Source organism: Serinus canaria, chromosome 3 (assembly GCF_022539315.1).
Source record: "Serinus canaria isolate serCan28SL12 chromosome 3, serCan2020, whole genome shotgun sequence".
In the NCBI taxonomy this organism is placed as follows: Eukaryota; Metazoa; Chordata; class Aves; order Passeriformes; family Fringillidae; genus Serinus; species Serinus canaria.
This window is the reverse complement of record NC_066316.1, coordinates 52,840,307-52,866,873: the sequence shown is the minus strand read 5'-3', so window position 1 is coordinate 52,866,873 and position 26,567 is coordinate 52,840,307. Positions and strand designations below refer to the sequence as shown.

The 26,567-nt window shown below is 39.0% G+C and overlaps 1 protein-coding gene across 5 annotated transcripts in view; it reads left to right on the top strand.

Annotated features, from left to right (window-relative positions):
* Positions 1–1,025: 1,025 nt before the first annotated feature.
* The window catches only part of TULP4 (TUB like protein 4), a 145,389-nt gene continuing 119,847 nt past the window's right edge, over positions 1,026–26,567 (top strand). Inside the window, exons 1-2 of one of the 5 annotated variants that reach the window (XM_050972915.1) lie at positions 1,041–1,095; positions 24,359–24,413. The gene's annotated coding sequence lies outside the window, so the exon portion shown is untranslated. The other 4 variants (XM_050972916.1, XM_030235547.2, XM_050972914.1 and 1 more) reach the window with 4 other exon arrangements.

Sequence of the window (26,567 nt, the reverse complement as noted above, 5' to 3'; positions counted from 1 at the left end):
CAGACAAAATGTATACCCAGGTCTAACATATCTCAGGCTTCAGTCTTTCAGATTTTTGCACATGTAGCTGGTCCTCTGGCACAAAGTTTGGCCCCTTCTTGCTATAGGTTGTAAGATAAAATCCTTATGGAGCTTTGGACAATAGTGTGAAAAATATGTATCTTTATATTTTCTGAAATGTTCTGTAAGTTTTGATTACTAAAGCCAGCAGGGGATAGGGCCTTTTCAGTTCCTGCTCCCAATGTACTATCCATTGTATGACTTTTCTAGAGCTGATAAATGCACTTTGTTCGAGGTTTCCTTAAACTACTGAGTGCTTCACACCTTTTATGTTCAGGCATTTTGTTACTTCTTTCTGAAGAAGTGAATGTGCATTGAATGTGATACCAGAACAAATCATCAGAGTTTGCTTTTACCGAGGCTCCCCCAGGTCTTGTAGTTGTTGGTATCTCTGGAGTGTATCCTTTATTTCCAAGTTTGAAGGGTAAAGGCATTCTTTCCGACAGGACACCCCCGTGACCCATCACTGTGAGCGTTATTTTCTGGGAGCACAGGTTACGCTTAGCATGGAACACTGGTCAGCAGAGTTAACTTTCGCTCGCTGTGGCGTTTGGTGCGAGTCAAAAATGCAGGAATACAGCGCTTGTTATACCTGCGGGGAGGAGTGTGAAGTACACGATGGGGCTCGATGCCCCAGATATTGGCACCAACTTACTTTCCTTCTTTCTCAGCCCCGAAGGCAGGAGGGGCAAGCCCGCTCTCAGCGCTTTGCTGTCACATCGCACCCGCTATTGTGGTGCCAGCGGGCGGTGAGGGGCTGGGAGCACAGGGACGTGCTGGCGGCCCTTTCCCCCGTCAGACGAGCTGTTCCCACGCCGGGCTGCGGTGTGCCCCAGCGGTGGCCGTTCCCAGGCCGGCTCCAGCGGGCCGAGCTCGGAGCCAGCCCCGCTCCCGGCGGGCCCCATCCCGGCCCATCCCGGCGCGGCCGGGCGGGCGGCGGGGGCGGAGCCGGGCCGGGGCAGGGCGGCGGTCACGTGGCGGGGTCACGTGGCGGGGGAGCCGGGCCCAGCCGCCGCCGCCGCCGCTCCGGGAGCGGTGAGAGACGGAGCCGGGAGGCGGGCAGGGAAGGAGGGAGGGGAACAGGGAGCGGGAGGGAGGGAGCCCGCGGGCGCGAGTGGCCGCCGCCCGCTCCGCCGCCGCTGCCGCGCCGAGGTGAGTGCGGGAGGTGGGGCGAGATGGGCCGGGCGCTGTGCGGGGCCGCGGGCGGCTCCGGGGCTGTTTTCCTTTTGTTCCGGTGGGCGCCGGCCGTCGGCAGGGCGGTCCCGCTCCCTGGGGGCGGGGGGGCCCCGGTGCGCCGCCGGGACGTGCGCGTCCGCCCTGTGCCGCGAGCCGCGTCCTTCCCGCGGCGGTTCCCCCGCGTCCTGCGGGCACCGGCCGGGATGAGCCTCGGCAAGGCGGGCGGGAGGCTGCCCGGAGCCCCCGTCCTGCCCGTGCACCTGCGGCTCCGGGCCGTGGGGCGGGGGTGGTGCCCGCCCTCCCCCGGAGGTCCGGGAGCGGCCGGGGGTCCGGGAGCCCCGGGCGGCGGCGGCGGGGAGGGAAGCGCTGGCTCCGGCATCACCTGTGACTCCCCGTGCGCCGCCCGTAGCGCTGCCATTTGTAAATATTTTTGTCTTTTTCTTCTATTTTTTTTCCCTTCCCGCTCCGTCCCCCCCGTGCCCCCGCCTTGGCGGGGTTGGGAGTGGCGGGGGGCGCACGGTTCGGAGTCGTGCCCCGCGATGTGCAGAGATCCGCCTCAGGAGCGCAACTCCTTCGCATTCTTTGTGTTGTGTCTTCTCGTCGTGCCTTTCAGTAAGCGCCTGTGTGCGAACGTGTTCCAGCGCCTTGGCTTCCTAAAGGTTTCCGAAAAAGTGCAGGAATCGTTTACCAGTTCAGTGCTTAAATGTGTCTGAGACATTAGAACAGGCGATTAAAACCAGCTGTATGGGGTGAGATCAAAGGTCTGTCTTGTTTGGATTGCCGTTTCTGCAAGTGGCACGTAGCAGATGCTTAGGAAACACCATAACAACAGGGTGAGCGTGCTGTGATTCTTTGGGAAACCAGCCAGGCCTCCAGCAATTTGAGGTTAAGGGATTGCCTGAGTCAAATGTGATGTTTTTGTGTTTAAGAGTCCTTTTTTGCCCGTAGCTTAGATATACATGTTTTTCAAACAAGAACTAAACAAAGGCCTCTTAATAGAAAATGTTTATATTTAAAAAAATATAATTGCACTCATATTATTGTCATAGGTAGTTTCATTTTGCCAGGATTAAATTTGCCTGTCCAGGGATTACTGATTCATGAGCAACATCTTGTGTTTTGAATAGGTAAGGGGTATTTGCAATGGATGTTTTCTATACCTATGAAAACTGTAAATAAAAAAAATTGTTTCTTAATGTTTGTTTTTACAGATAATTTGCAAAATTTGAATCTTAAGGTATCTGTTGAATAAAATGAAGTATCGTAAGAGCTGTGTCAAAATAGCAAGTCTTTTACCATAATACAGTATTGATAGCTTTGGAGACAGTCATATGAACCACTAACATTTAACTGTTTATACTTAAGCTTAAAGACTTAAATTGTTGTCTCAGTGCGTCAAGATTTCTGGTAAAATTATTTTGAGGATACCATCACAGATTTTTTCCACAATAGCAAAATCATGGTGATCCCCTGGGATGCTAGCTATCAGCTTGATCCTGTAATCCTAATTCAAGAAATTGCTTCATGCCAGCAGTTCCTAACCTGATTGCTCTTATAAGGAACATTTTTGCGAGTGGGCCTCATTTTTCACAGGCAGTGGGAATGTCAGGCAAAGTAGAGCTATTTAAAAAAACTGCATATTCCCCCACGCCCCCAATGGAATTTTGTAAGAAGGTCATTAGCAGTTTCTTGGGGGCTGAAAGGAGGTAGTGGGTTGATAGTATATATAGATAGCTATTTATAAGATTAAAAATAGCTTAGAAAACTGACAACTATAACTGTTGTGAATGATTTTCATAGAAAGACTATTTTTTTGTACATTGCATCACTGCTTCTGACAACAGACTGGATTTCTCACCTAGTCAACAGATGTTTATTGTAAAACCCTTAACACATTCATTATTCTATGAAAATCCTACTCATGTTGAACTATACTAAGCCTGTGGTGGACAGCTTGAAATATTCATTATATTTCCTTCAGTAAGGCAGTGAATAGATTTAAATGGCTCTATTGTGAACTTGCACCAAGAAAGCTGTTGTAGTGCAGCTGATTCATTTTTATATCAAAAAAATTATTGATTCAGCTGAACTTTCAAATAAAATCAGTTTTGTTTATAGCTAGCCTTTAGAAAAAGTTGTACTTGTTTTATGTAATTATTAAGCATACTTAGAATATGCAGCTTTTAGCATTGCTTTTCATTAGTAGGTCTCAAAGCATCTTGCAAAAGAATTCAGTGTAATTATTCTCTTCTTATCTTAGGGTAATTATTATGTTATCTAGTGCTCATAAAGAGATCATTGTCTGCTGTGATTGCTATAAGAAGCTCTATATGAAAGTCTAATAATAAAATCAGACTTTTTGATTTAGTTCTTTTTTTATACAATAAAACTCCAAACTCACCTTTCTGTTTCTGTTGTTCATTTAATGAGGACTGAGGTAATTTCATACCATGCCTTCCATACCAGTGTTGGGAGCTAAGCCTGTGCTTTATGGAGGACAGACTTCTCTTCCTAGTGTCAGAAAAAACCTTGCTGAAGGCTTAACTAAATTCATTGATGAGTTAGGAAATGCTTCAGGACAGTTCCTGTTAAGATGATCCAGGTACTAATGGGGCATGTCTCTAGTTCAGTTCCCAGGGAGCTTGGCTGCTCAGAAAGTTTGTCCATATGTCTCTTGATATTGATCAGGATGAAACAAAGGCTGTGTGAATGAGTGAGTTACATGGCCAGCATCCTCTTATGTGTTTTACTTCATCTCTGCTGGTGTAGAGCTGGTAGAAATGGTACAGAATCTTTCATTTTTTTAGAGTCACCATCACTGTCTCATTTTTGTAATGCATCTGGTGGCAGAACAACTTCTTATGCTAGGAATGTAAAATACACATCTTTAAGTTGTTTTCCAACTGTCTCTATCGGTTGGGATGTGCAGCTGATTGTTACTAATTACGTTATTAGTGCATTTTCATGGCTACTTAGGACTTGAGGTCTTATGATGAGTTGATAGTTGGCAAAATAAAAAGTTGGTGTTTTTTTAAAAATTCAAGATAATATATTAGGTGATTGTCATCTAGGGATAAAATCCAAATTAGGAAATGTATGGTAAATTTCATAATGGAAAGATTATAACTTGAAAACTGTATAGTATAATATATGCTAAATAATATGGAAACTGTATTTCTAGACAGCGTAATGCTATCAATAAAAAGAAGCTATAACTATAGAGCTAAGAAGAAGATCTAGAAGAAGTTATAGAAGATCTACAACTTAGATCTAAGTTGTAAACCTTTTATTAAGGCTTAGCTACTGTAATAAAATGTTTGTCAGAAGTTGGGCAGGTGTAGTCAGTGATTTCAGCTGGCTCTCTGTAGAAACAGTGCCTTCTTGTTGGCAGACTTGCATCTAGATTTCACTTAGATTTGTGTGGCTTTGGATTATTTGGAAAAAGGTCCAAGAAGAAATGTTTTGAAAAGTCCAGTTTCAAGGAACTGCCTGTTGCTGTGCTCATTGTTTTTGTGTGACTCTTGTTTTGATCCATGTTTTTATTATTTGATCCATTGTTTCTGTATTGTGTAATTTTTGATTAATGCCTTTGTTTACATCATTTTACAGTATTTAAAACTTGAGTATCTTTTAAGTGGTTCACAATAATAGTTTTCACTTTGTGCTCACACCCTTGAAAGGCCTCAGTATTAATCTGCCTTGTGCCATATCCTTGAAAGCTATACTATACCAGATCTGATCTGGGGAACCTCCCACTGGAAAGCTGGGCTGTGTAGTGTGGAGGTCCTTTGTTGCCTTCTGCATAGTTTGAGAGCTAACAGACCCAGCTGGTAGTCATACACTTTCCTAGTGCCCTGGGTTTGAATAGTCTCCAACATCCTTCTCTAGTGCAAAATACTCTTTGCAAAACATTCCCTTGAAGGCTGACTCTCCCATTAGAATAGAAAGTTCTAGCATTTCTCAATACATCAATCCATCCTATCAGTTCCTCCTCTGCTTTGTACGTGCAGTGGAATAGATTAATCTCCTTTGAAAACACTCTTTTCATGACATATTTGTTGAAGCAAATATCTTGCAGCTGAACTGTTTTCTAAATAAAGTCCTTGTGTATCTCTTGTTTCACTAGTTTGAACAGTAAATTTCAAAGGTGGCCAAATCCATGCATATAGCCATTTAAAGAGAATTGGTACAAGTACTTTACCAGGGGTCTCTGGCACCACTTAAGCAGACAAAAGACACGAAAAGGAGCCATAAATGTTGGACACAATATGCAAGAAAAGAATCCGTCAGCATGTATGGCAAGAATATGATAGAAGAGCAGTGTTTTTGAAGATAAGTAGCAAGTAAAGTTATTGGGAAAAGCAAAGGTTGTCTGCCTGCTGTGATTGTGATGGATCACGGTCCACAGGAGACTCTTTAGTTGGAGAAAGACCATAACTAACAAAATTCTTAAATGAGGGAGAAAGCACTCTCACTTTTATTCTCTTTTGGATGCAGTATCTAATACAATGGTAACCTTGGTCTTTTGAGCATGCAAGCATTAGTAGCAATGTTATTGCTGTCTCTGCTTTATAAAGAACAGATCTCTCTAGTCTATTGGAATGGTGGGATGACTTTTATGAAACCTTTTCAATTGTAAATAACTAAAAAATGAAACACAACCCTGGAGATCTACCTATCTAAGATCTGATTAAAATACACAGAAGGTAGATTGACTAACACAAATCCTGTCTTGCAGATCATAGAGGGTATGGATAATAGTTACTGTTGTATAAAAATAGAAAAAATGTTACTCATAAAGCTATTTTAAGTGTTAAGCAAAACTTTTAAGGGGGAGTGAATTCAGCTAAGGGAGAGGGAGGAAGAGTTACATACTTGTGGTGTCTTCCCCAGCTCTCACGAGTCATGTAAGTATATTAAGAACTGTTACTATATAAATATCCTGGCTGCCATACAAGTGCCCTACATAGTGTTGGGAAATGAGGGACTTGAACAGTGTAGGTGTTGAACCAGCTTTAGATATTGTACCTTCTTTTTTCCCAGGCACAAAAATATGGACCTATGAATGGCATATCAGCTCAGACCAGAGGTGTTTCTGCATCGGTATCTTGTTTTTTACAGTGAATGATAGCAGATGCCCAAGGCAGAGTATGATAGGGTGTGCAAATAGCTGAGTGTCTGAAGGGAAGTGTCACTGGATTCTAGCAGGGTGCATTTTAGGGGTCTGTGTGCAGATGGTATTTAATCATTTGGGTTTTAATAGTTGTGGTGAATTTATGCCATCTCTTTTTTGAGGCCTTGATTGCTTTAGCACCTGCAGCATCCTGTGGCACAGGAATGACAAAAGTTTGACATGTCCGTTAAACTTTTAGTTTGTTTGTTGCCTGGTTAAGAGTTACAGTCCTCCACGCCTTTAATTTGCTTGATGTAAACCCCTGGGTTTTTCAATTTATAAAATTTGATAAGAAACTTCTATGGGTAAAGTGGAATGCTTGATGTGGAACCCATGGAATGTCAGGCCTTGTATGCAAACTCCTGTGTGCTGTGAAATATAAAGAAAGGACTCTTCATAAAAGTTCTTTTCACTTTGAGTAAAGTCCATTCATCTTAATATGGAACCTGAGAAGTGCTTATAGTGAGTTTTGCTCTTAACAGTGTATCTTTTTCATAGAGACTGTGGGGTTCCTTTCTACTGTATTTGAATTCTATCTGTAGAAACATTGTGAGCATAAAAAGCTGACCTGTGGAAAGTAATTGCCAAGTTCATAAGATTGAAGAAAGTTTTGATTGAGGTTTTAGGAGAGCTTTTTGTAGTTGCATAATAGAAGACTGGTATTGTATCTGTATTTGTCCCATCAGTCATTCAAAAAAGAAAAGACATTCCTGAATAATTTGGAAGCAGAACAATATGTAAATGAAATCTCTCTTTCATATGGTCACTACAGGAACTTTCATTTCATCTGTAAAGAAATAACAATGTCAAATAGGTTTGATTTGCATTTCCCAGCTTGGATTGGGCTGGAGTCTGTTGAGGACTTTTCTAGTTTGATGTGGACTTATCCCTGGTTTGGATTTCTGCTTCCTGCTCTTATCTGGTAGGGTTTGTTAGAAGATCATCTTAATGATGTTTGATGCTTAAGGTGAAGGATCCTTTATGGAACATATATATATGTATATATTTATGTTAATTTGTCATCAGAAAATGGGGCTACACCTTCCATTCTCCTGTGAGTGTTTATGAATTCAATTTGCTATAGCAATTAAAGTGTTTGAATTTTAGGAGATAATTAAATAAATGCATTTGTATTTTATATTGACACGAGAAGCTATGCGGTGAAAATCTGCTAACTTGCATGAATGATCAAGGGATAAAATTAAACCAGCTCATGTTACAGGTATGCAGTTTGGAACCATTTGCTGTTTTTCCAAAGTGGAGATGAAGATATAAAATAGATTAAAAATAGATTAGACCAGTGGGGGAAGGGACATGGTTCTTCTGAAGATACCTATACAAAGTCTTATGGTGAATTGTAGCAGAGCACTATGAGCAAAAATTAGTCTGTTTCCCTCAACAGCTAAATTTGATGCAGCAATAGGATTCCATTATAAGCAAATACAAATCATAGGATTAACTCCTCTTTCTCTGAGTTACAGACCTTTTAGAGGTGGATTCATTCCAGATTTTGCCAGCCCACTGAGGAGACATTCTGCCTTCCTTTATACCAATATAATAACCCTGTGGAACATGTATTAAATCCAATACAAGTTATTTCTCAGTGTTGCAAAGAGAATTTTTGAATTTGAAAGTCTGTTCACTGGACCTGTAATAAGATTGAGGAAAGTATACTATATTAAAAAAGTATGTTTTGAGCTCAGTACTTGTGCTAGTATTAGTGCAGTATTAGTCTCTCCTTCCAGAGGCCTCAGGGGCTCATGCTGGGTGAGTGCAGTGGCAGCATCTCCTGAAAAACACCTCAGCCTGCTTGCTGCAGGTCTCATTAGAAAGGTGCTGGTATGCTCTTCTACAGAGGAGATGGACATGGAGAGAAGACATAAGTAAACCAGCAAAGATGAGGTGTAGAGTCACATGTCATCCACATATTATCATAAGAACTGTGTATTATATACTTTACAGTAGCAAGTTGCTGACTGTGTCTTTTAGGAAGACATATTCTGTCAAAAAATACCCATATCCAATAGATGAATAACCAACGTGTGGCTGACAGAGAGATGGTGAGGGTGCAGAGAGGGGTGAAGTGAAGCAGTATGAGAATTTAATAACCATGTCGGCTCTTACGGGTAGGATGCGCGATGACTTTTCAAAGAAGGGATTTTTGGGTCTGGCTGCTGTGGCTTTTGCATGGTATCTTTTAAATCCTTTTAAGGAGTTATAGAGGGCTTTGTTTGTTTCCTTAGTTGTTATGAATTAGAAGTCAATAACAGACACCCCCCACCCCCCCCAAATAGTACTTACTTTTATTAATAAAGGAATTGGAAATTGCTCTTTCTTCCAAGGATTTAAATGAGAGACCACTGAAGAGAGAGTTAGGTTGTAGCTTGGGAGTTGAGGAAGAAGATGAATAGAAAATTCTTAAAATACAGATTCATTTTCAGTAATGTATTGGGGTTTTTTGCAGTTATTAATGCAGAAAGCAGGTGACCTGAATGGTGTTTCTTCTGGGCTAGAAATGACCATTAAGCTGCAAGATCTCATAAAAGATAGTCTCCTATTTCCATGGGATGCAACAGTAAAGACTTTTGTCTCTGTCATAGGAAGTATATGTTCCAAAGGTTGGATAGTTGTCTTCCCCTTATCCCTTTGGAGTTTGCTTTAAATATTTCTGGTGGCTTGGAGAGAAAATATTTGTGATTTGATTGTCTGGTGCTGTGGTGCCAGAACAAGCTCTTGCAGTTTTAAAATAGTATTACTTGTTCAAGCCCCAGAAATACTAGGAAAACTTTGTTGCCTGCTTTGGATTTGAAATTATGTCCATCCTTATCATCCAAGGATGCACAGGGAAACCAAGAAATAGCCAGCATTTGTTTAATGAAAATTCTCCTAAAACAATCAAATAACCTTTAAGTGGGAAATGATAATAAAATTTTTATAGTGCCTTCAGGAGGAGATTTGCTACTCGTTGTCCATTTTTTTTTAAGAAAGGTAGAATGGGACAGATAGGTTGTGAGGTTTTGGATCATACTGATTTGCCTCCAGGGGTGTTGTTTCAGGTTTGACAAATACCATGCCTGATGACTGAGCATCCATAGTGATGAGCAGCAGTCTGTTTTCACTTACATTTACTTCTGCTTTGTTTTGTTGGTGTGGAGACCTAAGATCTCAGGCTTTCTGAGTCTGACATGCTCAAGCTGTGAATTACTTTTCTGCTAAGAGGTTTGGGTTATTGCCTTCTTCACTGTCAGGACTAGTGTGGAAGGACTGAATGGAAAATCCTGAAGTGCTGACATTGCTCAATTTTGTTTCTGTTTTGATTGTCCCTAATGACATCTTTAAGTGCACCCATCCACATGTGGGGTGATAACACTTGATAAGAATGGGCTTGAGGTGATGGAGGTTTAGTGGAGAAAGCATTGGAGAACCTACTGAGGAGTACATGAGTTCTTTCAGTTTGTGCTCATAATTGGGCTGTGAGCTTGGGACATATGGGGTGTATTGTTTATGTGTATTTTTATTTCTTTGTTATGGTTTTGATTTCAAATTAGTTTTCAATGTTTAGGGCAGTTTCTTCTAGTCTTTCTGGTTAAGAGTTATGACCATATTTCCTGGGTGTTGGTTATTGTTACTGCCTGCCTTCATTGAAATTCACAATTTTGTGATTTTGTGGAATGCCAGGCAAGAGACTGCATTTTGTTATTGCTTCCTGATTTCCTCTACATCTTTATAAGAAATGTGATCAGGAGACAAATTTTGGGGGTTTCTTTTGTCTAGTTTTAAAACACCTAATTCTGTCAGCTGATCTATAAACTTACCTGGAAAATTACTCCAATTTAAAAATAAATAACAATTGCATGCAAGCATACTTGGTTGCATGGCAAGATCTATTTTTAGAGAAGGTTTCTGCCGTGTTTTTACTTCATTTTAGATTCAGAGTTTTACCTTCATTTGAGACATCCTAAGGAATTTTGGCTTATTTTCCAGTCCTTCATAATAGATTAATGAATGCATCCTCTGGATCAGATTTCAGAATTGTTTTTGTAAGGGAAGCCATGCTTATCTTCAGGTAACCTCAGGTATTCCAGTAATTCCTAAGGGTGTGTTTGAGGTTCTGCCTCAGCTTGTTTGTTGTTTACTCGTGGGTCTTGTGGTTGGAAAGGTGGAGTAGGTTGTAGGAGGCTGCTGCCATGCGGGTGCAACAACTTAAAAAGCAATTGCAACTTCATGCAAATGGGTGTTCTGATGAAATGACAGTAATTTAGGAAAAAAACAAAGCCATCCTATGTCAGTCTAAAGTAACACCTAAATTTTGATTGGTTTTTTTTTTTTTGCACTAGTTGATGATTTGATGATTACAGCAGCGGACTGGGAGGCAGAACTCCTGCGCTTCTCTCTCAATTCTGCCATAAGCTTGTGTATTGCCTTGAGATGCTTAATTTGTCTTTTACTTAGCAGTATAGTGGGAATAATGCTATTTTACTACTTTTTTTAGAAAAGTGACACTAGTAGAGCGCTCCTAGGACACTGGATAAAGGGTTCAAAATATCAGGGTCATGTGAAAAGAAATCATGGTGTAGTTGGAATAGAGCTAAATGTTCACTCAGCTGAAGATGACTAGTCTACACCTGCAGAAAGAGAGGGGCCTGAAATGGGACAGGTGAAACTCTAAGTACTCTTATGGAACTCCTAATTTCCTGGTGTTCCTGTTGATTCTTGAGACTGTGAGCTCTTAGCTTATCATTTAATGTCTGTAAACCATCAGAACAACACTGCTAAAGTTGCAATACTTCAAAATATTATTAATTCTGGCAAAAGTGCATGGCTGGATGAGGTACCCAGATAAGGTCTGTATTTGAACATACCCACTGAAGTGCACTTGTATTGAAAAATTCCTCCACGTGGTTGTAGCAGATAGTGAATCACAGGGTCCAGAGCATTGCTTAGAGTACTGTGTGTTGGGAGTTTTGGGAGTTAGCAATGACAAGTCTTTATCCCTCATTCATTGGTAAGGGTGTGTTTGTGAAAAAAGGTTAGTGCATTTTATTCACCCCTATGTAATCGAAAACATATCTGTGGAGTGTTCAGCTTTATTCGTAGAGATGCTTTCTGGCTGCAGATATTTATGTAAGGTTGTGGGAGTTTTCATTTTCACAGTCCTTTAGCAATGTTTGTATTTACTCAAGCAGTACAAATAAAGCAGGGATGCTCTTTTGTTGGATAGTCTTAGCCTACCTGTTTGGGGTTGTTTCTGGAGAACAGACTGCTAATTCCAGTTACAATTTTCTTTAATACTTAAGTCAGCTATTATGCCTCAGATTTATTTTTGGACAGCATAGTATAAAATATACAAAATATAATTTACTGATGTCAATGTTAAGATGAAAATGAAACATTAGGGTTATGTAGTCTGAAGTTCCACACAGCACTGTCTTTGGATTATATGTGAAGATGAGTTACATTAAAGTGGTGTTCTTTTCAGAGGAAGTAAGATGTAAGTTCATGATGCAGGTATGAGGCTTGCTCTCACACAGTTAATAGGCCTGCTGTTTCCTTGTGTCTGGATATAGGCAGAGACCTTGTGAAGAAGAGAACTGTACTCCAGGCAAAGAGGCAAATATAAAATGCCTTGGGTCACAGAGAGGAGTAGGAAAAGTCAAGAAGGTCCTTTTTTGTGGTTTATGGGTGTTTAGGTGCAAATGTTTGTTCAGAAATTCGCCTGAACAAATGAAATACGCCATGAAAAATGCAATGAACAAAATCACCTACTTCTCTGATAATTTTCTTCACTATGTTTCTCAAGTTGTGATGCAGAGCTTCCTGTGTGTCTCACCTTGTTACCTCTCATTGTTCACATGTCTTGTTCATCTATCCTTTTTTCTTTCTATTTTTTGAGGGACTTATTCTTTGCCTTTGCAGGTTTGCTTATATTCTTTGAGTAACTGAGTAAATTCAGGGATCTCTCAGGGGTTTAAATTGATCAGAAGATGATAGCACTGTCATTTTTCTTCCTTTTTCCCCTCTGCATTTTTGAGTTGTTCTTTCAGGACAGGCTCCTGTGGCTATGTGGATGATAGTGTGCACAGATCCTCAAAGTGAGACTGTTAAGGTTTTTGCTCTCTAGACTGTGATGTTTGTTAGGTGGCCTGTACCATAGTACTCAGGTCTTCTCTTTCAAGCTTTTCTTGCAGGGTATTTCAAAGCTGTCTGTTTTAAAGTAGAATAAGTGATAACAGGGAGAGAGAAGTTGGGGGAAATGCTGGATTCTGTACCGAATAAAACTCAAAGAAATGCACAGCTTGTTTGGCAGCATTGGGTTCTCTAGTGCACTTTGCAGCACACTTGCTGTGAACTGAGAGCAGAGACCTTTTGTTCACTGTTTTATAAAATTTCAGGCCCAGAACTCTTGCCAAAACAGTATTTAGACAAAAAAATGGTGTATAGGCACTGCTCTGAAAGCCATAGTCTCCCTTCTAATGTTGAGGTTTTTTGGACCATACTCTCTACTATTTTAAGGATCAAAGGCTTAATGAATGAGATACTTCAAATTGTGAATTATTTGCTCTAGCACTCGTTCACATGCAGTACCTTCTGCAGAATTTTTCTGGTATTCAGTAACAAAGTGGACAGGTTTTCCTCAAGTAGGTTTGTTTAGTCTGTGTTTAATTTTTTTTAGTTTTGTTCCCCTCTAGATTTAAAATCTTGACTGATTATAAACAAGACATTCTCTCATGCTAGTAATAAATCTAAATTTGCCTTGGGACAATTGCCTCTTTCATAGCATGATGTCAGTGGAAAGCCTGAAAGTACTGCCACACAGCAGTTTGCTTTCTCAGCTAGAAAAGCATTGTTGATTGTCAGTGCTTGTTAGATCCTTTTTGTCATAGAAATGGGTTGTGTATAACATAGTAGTGACATCCTTTGGTCAAAGCCCCACAATTAGCAGGGTATCATGGTGTTTTCATTTGAGAATATAAAGACATATTTTGCTGAACCTAGGCCTTGTTCAACTGGAAAGATTTCTTCCTACTTTCTACTGCTGGTTTTTTTATTTTTTGTTTGGTTGTTATTACATGTTTGTGTCATGCAGAAATGAAAATGAAACAAAGGTACACAGGTTTTGGGCTGAGACAGATGTATTGATTGTCAGAGAGGTGTTTTTGTGTGTCCTAATCTGTTCCCCCAGCTGTGTTTTGTGGTTACAGTAGTAGCCAAAAATATGTCTGGAAAGAATCCAGCATGAGGATAACACTCTTCTTTAGGAGCATGCAATCTGTATAATTTTTTAAGGCAAACACCTATTATATATTTCTATCAGTTGAGTCTTTAGGAGAATAGTATGAAGGGAATCATTGCCCTCCTAAATTTTTCTTCAGCATTTTCCTCTGTTTTGCTTTATTGCTGATTGTACATTATTTTAAAATAATACAGTCCTATCTCCCTATGTGAACTTAGTATCTGATTTATGGAAACAGGATTGTCTTGCATAGTGGATTTTATGGACATGTAATTTCTCATGTAAAACAGTGTAGCATTTCATTAGCATGCTGATAAACAATGCATCAGCAACTTTGGTTCTATATAGTTTGGGTTTGGTTTTTGTTTTTTGTTTGTTTGGGGTTTTGTCTGTTTGTTTGGTTTTTTAAGTGTAAAAATAATGTCTTACAAACATTATTACTAGTCTGAAGGATACAGATTCTCCCACTTCCCTTTCCCTCAAACCCTGTGTCCCTGCTTAGCTAGTTAAACATCCCTTGTACTAGATGGCTGATGATGCTCTAACATGTGTGTACAGATTCTTGGCCTGTTTACTCAGTCCAGGTAATTGATACCGTGCCTGAAGTCTGATTTGAGCCTTTTGGCCAAGGACTTCAGCATCATGGCTCAAAATGAAACTGCATGACTTCCACATCTTAATCTAGTTCTCTCTTTACCTTGTGAACCACCTGCCTCTTTCCAGTATGACCTTAATTCATCCCATTTTCCCAGAAGGAAGCATGCTCCTTTTGTCTTTGCTTTCCTCTTAGAGGGATTCCCTCCAGCTCTGCCATCAGCTGCATGACTGGGATAATGCTTGTCCTGACCTGATGTCACAGCTGGAGGGGAGCACATCAGCCACTGCTCAGGTTGGAGCCAGCTTCTAAAGATTGGCTCACTGCTGCCATCTGACACTGCATGGTTTGGCAAATAACCATTGCAATTTTTCTTGTCAAATGCATATGTATGTGGCCTTGAATGAGGGGAAGTAGAAATACAAATTTCTGCATAGCGTGTCTTTTATGGACAGGATATATGCATTGCTCATGCTGTATTCATCCATCAGAAATCTTGTGGGTGTTGAGATTGGAATTATGAAGGCTCTATTTTTTTCCTGATGCTTTAAGTAAATAAAACTAAGTAAATAAAACTAATACATCCAAAGAGTTTTTTTTTTTTTTTTTTTTTGTCTGTAAAGCAGACAAAATGTGTTGAAGTCTGTCTTTGTCCTTTCAATATGTCTTTTCCTGCTGTACCTGGTAGAGACTGTCACAGGTTTGCTGCTCAATGGTTAGAAGAGGATGTGTGCCTCTACCTTCTGCAATTCATTTTAGAATTTGGCTTTTTAGCTTGGTTTAGCCTCAGTTTTTCAACTGAGATTTGAGACCTTTTAGTGTTGTGATGGACGTGCCATGGGTCTGTAATGGAAGAGGAGCCTATGGCAATAGAATTGCCAAGTCTTTTTTTACTGTGCTGTGTTAGAGAACAGGGTGGCTAAAAATGGATATAAAAAGATACTATTTTTAAGTAGGACTTTCTTTGTCTTAGTCTATTGTAGTAAATTTAGCCTTTCATAAAAGTTGTGAAATCGAATTAAAATAGCTTTAATAATAAATTATGTGAGTATGTATTGCTTAAATGTTTTTGCTGAGGTTTTAAAAGTGCCACAGATCACTAAAATCAGGGAAATTGCTGGGTAAATAACTGGTTTCAGTTTGCTGAAGGAGCAGATCAGCTTGCAACAGATTTTCTTCAGGCATAGAGGAAAAATTGTGTTTATTTCAGTATAATTTATGTCAGGTTTTTTTTTCAAGGAGAAATTGAAAAGGATTGTTTTCTTCTTGGAAAATGTAAAAAATAAGAAATTTGATGTTGAGATCAGCTGTTTCTACTGATTTAGTGATTCAGCATCTAAAAAGTCGCCTTAGGTCAGAAGCTAAAGATAAATCTTCCTTTTGTTTAAAAACAAATTAATTTTCAAAGAAAAACATTATTAATATGAAACCGAAACATCTAGTATGTAGTTTTATTAGTAACATTCTCTAAATCTCCTAAACCTTGGATTTCTGTAAATGGAATTCTAATTTCCTTTGAAAGTAACTTGATACCATGGCGAGTTTGGAAGATAATCCTAAAATGCAATTCTTTAAAATACTGCTTTTTTGGGAGGATTTTTTTTTCTGTTACCCCAGCAGTGTTGGAGATTAGAGAGACATTAGATTCTGGACTGTTGTCAGCCTTGTTCTAGCCTGGCTCTTACAACACTTCAGGGTACCTTGCGCACTTGCAGTTTTATGTATGCATACGTTGTGTGTCAGTGGGGCATATATGGGAGTTTGGAGAACATTGTTCCAGAAGGAAGGACCATTTAACCATTCATTTTTTAAATGAAGACTTGAAATGGACAGAAATATTTTGAAGCAAGGTAGAAATAGACTGGAAAACATCAGCTGAGCTACACTCAGGGGTGGTACCACAGACTGGAAGCCAGTAATGTTAAATTCTGCCTTCTTATTTATGAAGAATGCTGTCTTTCCCTTCAGTATTAGGGAAGTTGCTCCAGCTCTGTCCCATGGGTAAAGTTCCATGGTGCAGCTGAGCTGCGCTAGCATCTTTCTGTTTCTGAAAGGTCTTCCTGCACCTCAGTCTTGTGTCTGCTCCTTGGCTGCAGTTCCAACACTCACCTGACCCATCAGTGATTTAATCCAAATCCCTAAAGCCACAGAATATTTCTCACTTTTTTTTAATATTGATCTTGTGGTGTTGTAAGAAACTGAGTGCGCCCAGGGAGAGGTTGGACGGGCACCTGGCAGTGAAAACAGGGATGAGGGCCAAGAGGATCTAGGAAGGGAAACTGGAGTGGGTCACTGAGGTGTCAGAGATTAAGAAGTCTTTTTACAGCATAGGCTTCTTTGAACAGTTTGTGGACCTTTGGGAAGGAATTGTACTTATCTATCTGAGAGAGTTGCTAAAAAGACTCTGTAGTGTGTGCATTCAAGGCATCATGGGGTGTGAGAGATTTTATAGGAGCAATCCTGCCTTACTGTATATGGAATGTACTACTGCTTTAGCCATAAAACTTTATTTCTCAAGAGACAAGATGTCATAAAGCTGTTGGATTGCCAGTGGTAGTGGGGACTCTGCCAGTCACGTACCAGCTCTTCTGTTGAGGATGGATGTGGTGCTCTTAGTAATTTTGTGGTGAGAGCAGGGCTCTCTGAGTCATTGAAGGTTGCTATGAGAAACCCAGTAGTGTTTCCATAGGGCATAGCAATGTAATTATAGAAGCTTCATTTGAAAATGGGTGAGGTGTCAGTTATTTGTAGCTCTGCTTCAAAGCAAGAGAAACAATAAATGTTGAAATTATTTTCTCTGCATCTGCATGTGGCCTTCAGGAGATGGGCTTGGGTTTGCTTTACATCTGCTGGAGCTCTTGCTGATCTGGGTACTGTTCTGAGAAGCAGCAATAAAGGACATTGCCTATCAACCCAGAGCAATTGCTTTGTAGCTTGGCTTTTGGCTTTTGCAAGGAAAGCAACAGATCCAAGAATCTCAGAACACATTGCATGAGGAAATGTTATTAAACAGTAAATGCCTTGCTATGCTCTGCTTAAAAATTTTGATAAAACGTTGACACATCGAGAGAGAATAATCCTGCAACATCTGTAAGGCTCTACATAAGAAACACTGTTTTACTGTGGAACATCCCAGCAGATGTGCTCCCCATCCCAGTGGGAGCCTGACTGCCTGGCAGAAGATAGTCTGTAATCAGATCCCTGCAGCTCTGCATTGCTCTAGTGTGTCTGCGTAGAATCTAGCAGTGTCTTGCTTCATTTTATGGTTCATATTGCTTTCTGTGAGATGGATTTCTTCATCTGAAATGAAAATTGGTAAACATGCAAGTCCAAAATAAAGCTTGGAGTTGGATTTATAAAAACCTATGTTATTGGTTTCAGTCAACTGAAAAATCAATTTAACTGGATTTTTTTGAATGTGAGCTCTAGCTTCTCAAGCTTTAATCAACATAAAATAACTTTCCAGCCTTTCTTGCTGACATTGATTGCAAGACTTCATAAAGTATTTAACTACAATTAGCATCTGAAGCAAAATCGTAGGGATTGGAAATGATATTATTTTATTGACATTTTGCTCTTAAAGGGGGGGGGAACATCCATGAAACTTGTTAATACTACCTCCTACTTACTTATCCAATAGAAGTAAAAAATTATGTGCATGATAATTAAACAGACCAGATAGGCTTTGCAGATAATTTATAGCTGCCTTAGAATACTGAGGGTAGAATATCTCAGTCTGCATGGATAGGAACAAGAAAGAAGTGCTAAGAGATTTCTTAAATCTAGTGTTATGCTTTGATCACTCCTGAGAACAGGGGGAAGAAATTTTGGGTTTATTTGCAGGCCCCTTAAATGTCACATTTGTGTGGGATTTTTTTTGTGGCTAAGTTGCTTAAGGACTATGTTTACAATAGGGATTTAACAGGAAATAATGGAATATTTGTTTCATGGGTTATCCATCAGTAAAATGTTGTTTATTCCAATTCTTAGTGATAGATTCTGGTAGGATTACTCTGATATTGACACTGTGGGGAGTAAAAACAAAACTGATGTATTTGCACCTGTGAGATACTGCACATATCTCTGAGGTGCATTAATTTGTAAAATTATTTGCTCCTATATGATGATTGCCTTTAGGGGTTTGCTTTTTGCAAGCTTACTGTGGAACATTTATCCACTCACTTCTGTGTTAGGGTTATTTAACATTCTTGGAATGGTGTATGCCATCTCCTTTCACTGTCTTATGGCCTTGTGGTTTTATTAATTACACTGAATTTCTCATCCTAGGAATGTAATGAGTGGTTTTGTTTTGTTTTTTTCTCATAGATAATCCTAGCAACCTTTCCACATTCTGTTTTGACCAGTGGCACAAGCATTGCACAGCCCCTTTTACGAGATGAATACATTGCAATGTAGATGTAAGGAGAAATAACAGCAGCAGTAAAACAGCTCTGCTGTGACAGTGTACAGGTATAAACAAGGCAGTATATTCACATGTAATGTAAATCTTGTTTTGTGCCTTTTTAGAAAAGAAATAGACTGATTTCAGACAAACATATAATCTGTGAATTTTATATTAAGTATAACAGATTTTTAAATTTTTTTTTTATCTTGCAGCATTTTAATCATGCAGCTAAGTAGTGAGTTGTTAGGTTGACAATCCAATGAAATCAGCATCTGTCAGGTAATATTTGAGGTTTTAGAGTCACTGAGTAACTAGATGTTCCCATATTTAATTTAGGTATTTAATTCTTTTAATAGCTAGGAAGAGAATTTTTGTATTATGATATTGTAATTTCTGTATGTTCATCATCTTTGTTTCATGCTGTCATTCAGTAGAAGAGTCAGTGAAAAGTAATGTATAATTTTAGTTATTGGGATATAATTTTCTTACAATATCATTAAGTTACCTAATTTCAGAAGCATTGTATGAAAATACTTTACATAATACCATATTTGAACCTTTTTCTCTAATGTTTATTGTGTGCATCCATCTGCTGCAGATCAAATGTAATGTCAGTTTCAAGCAGATGCTGAACTGTTGAATTCATTGTAATCTAGCTAATAGAGGTAACAACAAAGCATTTAGTTTCCTAATAGTAACCTGTGATTATGTGGTCTGTGAATAATACACAGTTAATGGAGAATGTATTAAGGTGTCAGTGCAGCATTAGGCACTGAAGTACTGTACTGTCTTATGTTCCTTGAATCTAAGAAGGAGCTGGAATATCCTGATCCTCTTAAGCTACTGAATTGAAATCCTGAAAAAGATGTTTTCATGTAATTTGTTTTAATAGACTTTCTAAGCTCAAGGGGATGACTGACACCACAAGATTATGATGTTACCTTGCCAAGCTGCTTACCAGAAAAAGCAGCAGAATTCTCCTTACACAGTTTGCAAGCAGACTCTTTTAATACAGATGTTGAACCTCCAGTACAGGTGTTGAGTTTTACAGAGGGAATTTTCAGAGTGGATTATATGTTGTTTCTTTTCTCTGATTGTTCTGCTTTTTCACCTCTTCTCAAAACTCTTAACATAGTAAATATTGGACTTTCATACAGTTCTGGAGGCACTTTGTGAAGTACTTATTTAATTAAAACAAGATTGTACTGAAATAGGCTTGTCTGAACATATAGTAGTCTTAGGCATAGAAGGAAAAAAGTAACTAAGATAACTATAAAATTTTGCATCAAAATAATGTTATGAAATGACCTGAGATTGCTTTTGTCTTATTGTTACTTTTGTCTAGAAAATGCAAAGTGTGCTTGAGCAAAGTGTGATTGCAGGACTCTGACCTATATTTGTCAGATTTAGCAGAAGCTGTCTGCTAAGTAGCACATCATCTACCAAATGCAATCATATTACTTTCCCAAATCCAGGTTTCTAAAATAAAGTACAAAATTTATGAAGCTGATATTCTTCAACCAAATCAATCTTTCCTCTGGCTATTTTGAAAAGTTTACAGTCTTCCTCTGAAGATCCTTGTGTTCCTTGGGAAAGGCAGTAAGGTGTAACTTGGCAATGGGAAAGAAGAAAATCCAAGGGGAAAAAATCCCACAGCAACATTCTTTCTCTTGTTTAGTCATGCATAACTTTAGCTTTAATTGTATGTGAATTCATTAGCTCTGTGTGAGTGTTTATGTAAAAGATACAGATTTAACTGTGGTGATGAATCTTCCCTTTTGATTTTCATGGTTTGTAGACTCTGAATCTGAGCTGTACAAAAAAAAAAAATCCCTTTGGGGTATAGGTTAGGTGAAGGTGTATTTAAAGAGGCATTGAGAGTTTTCTGTTGAGGAAGAGAAGTAATTGGGTCCAAGTAGTTTGACAGTTACTTCATTTATATAACTTCCTGGGGATAAAAACAACAGAATGAAGTTAATTATAGCACTAGCTGCCAAGTAATGAGAATATTACTTTTCCTCAAAAAAAACCACAGTAATTTACAACATTTGTTGACTTTCTTGATGAAACGTGAACACTTGTTCAATGGAAGAGCATTTCATAATTTTGTAGATATTTGAGTTAGAAGCAATTACTATCTGGTTGTTGTACAGAGGGCATTGAATGAAATATTCAGAATTCCTACTTAAAATAACTTGTGTTGCTCCTTGAATATACTTTTCTAGAGTTTTTGCAACCCTTTTTCTATTCATTCATTTTCAGCTGTGATCATTTTAACGTATTGATTTTTCATGTTTAAGAAAATAGAAGACACAGTCATTGGTAGCCATCCTCCCACTGAATACCTCTGTAACTGGCAATTTTTGAGTATTATGGATTTCTTAATAGAAAGGTTGTAGTGTTCTAGTCGTGCATGAGGAATAGCATACTGCTAGTTCTTATCCCTGCTTCAAAATTTTGCATTTTAAGATACCTACTATTTAATATTCATATTTATATGAAATAGGCATACTTCATATATCTAGCAGGAGCTAGGCCAGTATGAAGAGAGAATTGTGAAGACACCTATAAAACTACTTGGGCACAAGACTTCTCTGTGAATTTACCTAGGTGCAGATCTGCCTTCAGCTCACCCACCAGACCATGACTGTGCCTGGTGGACACCTGTGTCTTGCTGACCTCCTTGCTTCTGTCTGGACAGGTGAACAGTCAACACTTGGCTTATTAATACAGAGCAGATGAAAACCATCATTCACCTAACAGGGCACATGTGTGTGCAGCTGATCTGTGCCCTCTGAGTCTTGGTAGTGAAACAAAAACTTCCCGAAGTCTTTGCTTTGCTCCGAGCTTTTATTTAAAGCTCCTGACTTTATTGCATTTGTTTAAAGCATTTAACTTTTACAAATGCTTCTTGGGTGATTCTTGATTATCAAGGTTGCCTCTAGAGCAACCACTCCTTAAGTTAGTCTGTTTCCATTCTATTATATGCCTCCTTTAATCCAGAAATCTTGACACGACTTTCCAGAGCCAAGAGGAAAAAACATGGAACTTGGAACAAAAGAGGACAGGTAGAGGGAGATGAAGCTGTTCTTAAGGTTTGCATCTCTTTGTTGCAAGGGCAGAGTATCCCTGCTCTGCATCTGGACCTCTAAGCAGTGGTGGTGAGGTGAGTTCAGGTCCTCAAACCAGCCTGAAATCTTGATTTACAACACATTTGAGGGACAGCCAGGACTAGAGTTCAGTTCTTCATCCCAGAGCTGAAGACTGAGAAACCTAAGCTGCTTGAAAAATGCAACTCCTGTCTTTTTGTATTTTTATACACACACACACACACACACACACACACACACACACACACACACATCTCACAATCCATCTCACACCTGTGGTGCAGCTTGCAGGCATCACCACGAGCTCCCTCTCTGCTGCAACACACTGCACTTGCCCCGCTTCTCAGCAGTTATCAGGTTTCTGACTTAAATATGTTTTGCTGCCCAAAAGACATAATTCTTGTTTATGAGGCTCTTCTGAATTTTAAAAAGTGATGACATCTGTTGTTCTCTCCCTTCAGCTCCCCTTCCTTTCTTTTTTTTAATGTTATTGTTTGTTTCCAGTGTGGTAGTGTGTCACATACAAAGGAGTATTGGGAATTTTGAGGAGAATATTGAAAGTTCAGTGTATGTTCATAAGAAAGTATTAAAGAGCCTGTGGGCAGATATTGGAGATAATTAGGAACTAGCTGGAACTGCTGCAGACTCGAGGGATGTTTGCAGGCTGCAGAATGTTCCTACGGGAAAGAAATTGCTCTGTAATTACAGGCAAGGTCAGTGCAGTCAGTTCAATGGAAAAGAGATGGTGAGAGCTTGGGCGCCCTCCCATGAAGGTCATTGAATATTCTTACTAAGACACAGTTGTTGCCACTTTTTGATGAAGTTCATGGTGAAGTATACATTGTCTAGGGCTTCTCTGTGCTGTGAGGATTGCAGCCTTTTCATGAGAAAGAAGATTGACACTTATAAGTGTCAGGAGTTTCTTGGTCGCACTTGACAGTTTCTTTGAATCTCTAAAGTGTTTAGATGTGTTTTTCAGTGGTGTGAATCTCCCAACTCTTTAAAAGGCTAGTATGTGTTATTTGTGCATTTTTATTTCCTGAAACAGGTTTCTCAACACCTGTCTGGAGTATTTCAGCTTTTTTTTTTTTTTGAAAATGAGGCATATTTTCATGGTTGATGCGTAGCTTTGGCTCCAGAACGTCCAAGCCATCTTAAATTCATCCTCAAGAGGAAAAACTTTGCTTCTCTTTCTTCTAAGGACAAACCCCTGAGTTCAGAAATATTCTGTGCCCAAACTTAGTTACCAATAGTCTTCAATGGCAGTACTAGTTGCAGGTACTCCTCTCTTCTGTTTCTCACTTGTTTTGTACCTTGTCCAGTTTGCCAGTGCAGCTGAATGTGGGACAACACTGGGGCTGTGGCAGGGATTGATTCTACTTAAAAGAGCAAAAACTTTTGGGCACAGCTCAAACTGATTGAAATTTATTGCCACAATTCCTAACCCTTTTGTGCATGGTGAGTTCAGGATGGGAAGCTCTCTTAAAATCAGTTGCTGTTTTTGGAGAGTAAGTTTTCAGAGAGATCAGCTTCCAAGCCAGTTAAATTTTTCGTCAGGCTTTTTAGGAAAGTAGTTAGTCTTGTTAAATAATTTTCTTTCACTTTTTTTGATAGGATTGTTTAATGATTTTTGTTAATTTAGAGATTGGAGTAAATAAACAACAAATTGTATCATCTTACCAGCTTCTATTTCTATAGTATTTAACCTGTTATACAGTAACTCTATTACATGATGTGCCAATTTTGTACTGTAGTGTTCAGCAGTGACATTAGAGGTTGCTCCCACAGTCCCCATTCGATAGCTGGTGGGATCATCTGCCATCAGCTTGTGCCAAAGCAGTTGTGGCTGGCACTTTTAAAATACCTTGCTATCTTCATGGACACTGGTGTATATTTTTTCCTTCTTAGACTGCAAAGGGAGGGAAAACTACAATTTTCTTTGACCTTATGCAGGTTTGGCAGGTAGGAAATCTGGTTAGGCTGAAAAATCCTGAAGTCTTTTCAAACACTCTTTATCTTCTATTTCTCTCCTTAAGATGTTTGGGTCATCAGAATACTACAAAAGCAGGCTGTGAGTCCTTATTTGTTTTGGTTTCTTGGAGATAATAATTCAGAAATAGTGTGTACTCACTTCACTTTTCCTTCTTTGCTTTCCTTCCCTTCCCAGTCCCCTTTTATCCTCACCTTCAGATTCTCTGCTCTGCAGCCTTGAAGAGTAGGGGTTTGAATAAATATGAAATGCTGAAGAGCTTGCTGCAGTATTGGTACATTTGGCTGTGCTTGGCTTCTTTCTGTCAACAAAAGAAACACCTCAATGAAGGACGCATGAGGACAAACAAATATTTTTCTGGTTGTCCAACTGTGGCTTAACACACTTTATATAAGTTAGTAAGAACAGAAGATAAAAATGATCAGTTAAATATTGACACTGTGTTTATAAGCACATTTTTAAAAATTAGTACCTAAATTTTCTGTCATGCTGAAACGTAATTTGCTGCTGGGTTTTGCATTTGAGAAGAGCTATGCTTTCAAAACAAAATGAAAGAAAATAGTTGTGGATCCTGCTTTCCTCTGTCACAGGTCTAATATGTTTTTGTCTCATTAGGTGTCTGTGCTTAAATGTTTTACATCACTGGGCTTAGACTCAACAGCATTAGATGGTGAGTTCAAGTAGCATCTCCCTTTGTTAAAGGGAAAATCCAGAGAAAAGATATTTTCAACTACCTTTTAAGTGAGAGTGAAAGTAGAGAATTCGTTGATATTTATTGTCCTAGTAGTGTCAGAAACAATTTACCAGCAAAATCAGATTATGGTGCACTTCTGTGATTCGCCCTTGCATTGCTGTGGAAGGAAAGGTGCATAAAGTTTGATCATAAAAAGTCTTCAGTTAAAAATTTAGTTTGAATGAGTTCCATCTGGGAGGCCAAGTTTTCTTTCTGTGGTGAACCCAAACTAACTTTGGGCTAGTGGTAGGATTGTGCAGGTAACACCCAGCTCTTCTATCCTGCTTTTTATCCTCTGCTGTTACACACTTCACAACAGAGGTGGAAGCCATTGCCCTGGTGTTCCGTGGTGGGGAAAAACAAGACAAAAAGCTTGGTTTCAAAATACGAAAATGAGGAGAACTGTGAGGCTGCTGTAATGGTGGCAGAAGGGGAGTGTCTAAATTCCTGATTTGTTTAAAGGGAAGACTAGCACTTGAATCTTTTGGTTTGGTTATTTCTTAGGAAATACAGAGTGCATGGAAATTAAGAAGAAGGGAATGGAAAGCATTAATATATAATATGTGTAATCTTAATTCAGCCTGTATTTTGAGTGTTTGATACTACAGTCTTTAAAGTATTTTTTTCTTGTCTCTGAATGTAACATAGAGTTGATCCTCAGTGATTTAAAGGTAAAATTTTCTCACAGGTTCTATTGTATTGAGACAGTATTTGAAAAATGCATTTGAATAATGGCTGATTTTATTACTTTTGTAGTTATTTTAGATTTTCATCTTTCCCTGACCAGCATTTCTAATGCAGTTAGGATATTTTTAAGAGGAGAAGCCTTTGGTCTGTCTAATCTTGAAAGTGATGGTAAATGGACTAAGGCGAGAGAAGGTTATTGACCACGATGCAGATGAGTCCTTTTCTCAACCTTGTTAGTCTTGTATGCAGTGAATAAGGACAGAAGTTGCATACAGATTTTATGCAAAGCCGCTGTATCTATAGTTACCTGTATTTTAAAATCCACTTGTAAACTCATGATTCCTGTACAGTTCAAACAATTCTGTTTAGTGCTTATCTCTGCTCTCATATTTCAGAGACTTTGTTTTCTCAGTAAACATTTTTTTTTTATTTCTCTGTAGGATTAGTAAAGGCTTGCATCATAATACTCATGCTGCTAATATAAAATGTCAACTTTTGAATGCAGATGTCTGTTAGGAAGATTTCAGTGGGTATGGAAGCAATGGCACTGATCCTTCAGAGGATCAAGTTTGCTTATGGGATAAATGCAGAAGTTTGTCTACAAACCATTGTACTCCGAAAGTTTTTCTATGTTTTCCTATATATGAACTTTCTCTGGGCTGTAATTGATAAGCACCAGAAATTTGGAAAGGTGACATTCGTCATATCATCCTCTTGCCATGATGAGAAAGAAATTAATAGCAGCCATTGTTTTTAAAACTTCAGTGAGGTGTAGTGCTGAAGAGGTCTGGCAGTGACTCACCAAATCTCAGGGACAGTGTTTCTGATAAGTCAGCCAACTGTGTAGTGTTGTAAACTACTTTACAACTTTGCCTTTGTGTCTGTAAATTTGTTTTCTTATCTAGTCTCTTTTTTTTAAACAAAATTAATTAATATGTCCATGCTAGAATGAAATAAGTGGTTAATTACAGGAAACATGAGGTTAGTATAGTGCTTTATGTAATAAAGACCATTTTTACAGTTCTGATGACTATTATGAATGCAGCTCTGAATTTAAATGAGCTCTCTTTAGCAGTAACTGTGTAGATGCAGTAACTGTGCATATGTGTGCTCTTCGGATACAGCTACTGGAATATCCTGAATGGCCTTTTGCTTGGTCTCCTGTGCTTTATTTGTATACACTCTTTTGTATAAAACTAACTTCAGGGAATTTTTCTCCCCTTTTTCAAATGGAGATTTAAGCAGTATTTGAATAGTTTTTAAATTCATCTGTATTGATTCAGACTTTTAAGCTTTAATTTTGAAGTACCTTAGATCTCTTCAAAGCAGTAGTTTAAGCCCTGGAGGAATCTTCCCAGTCTCTTTGAGACTGATAAGTTCAGTTCTGTATTTTCATGGTTTGGA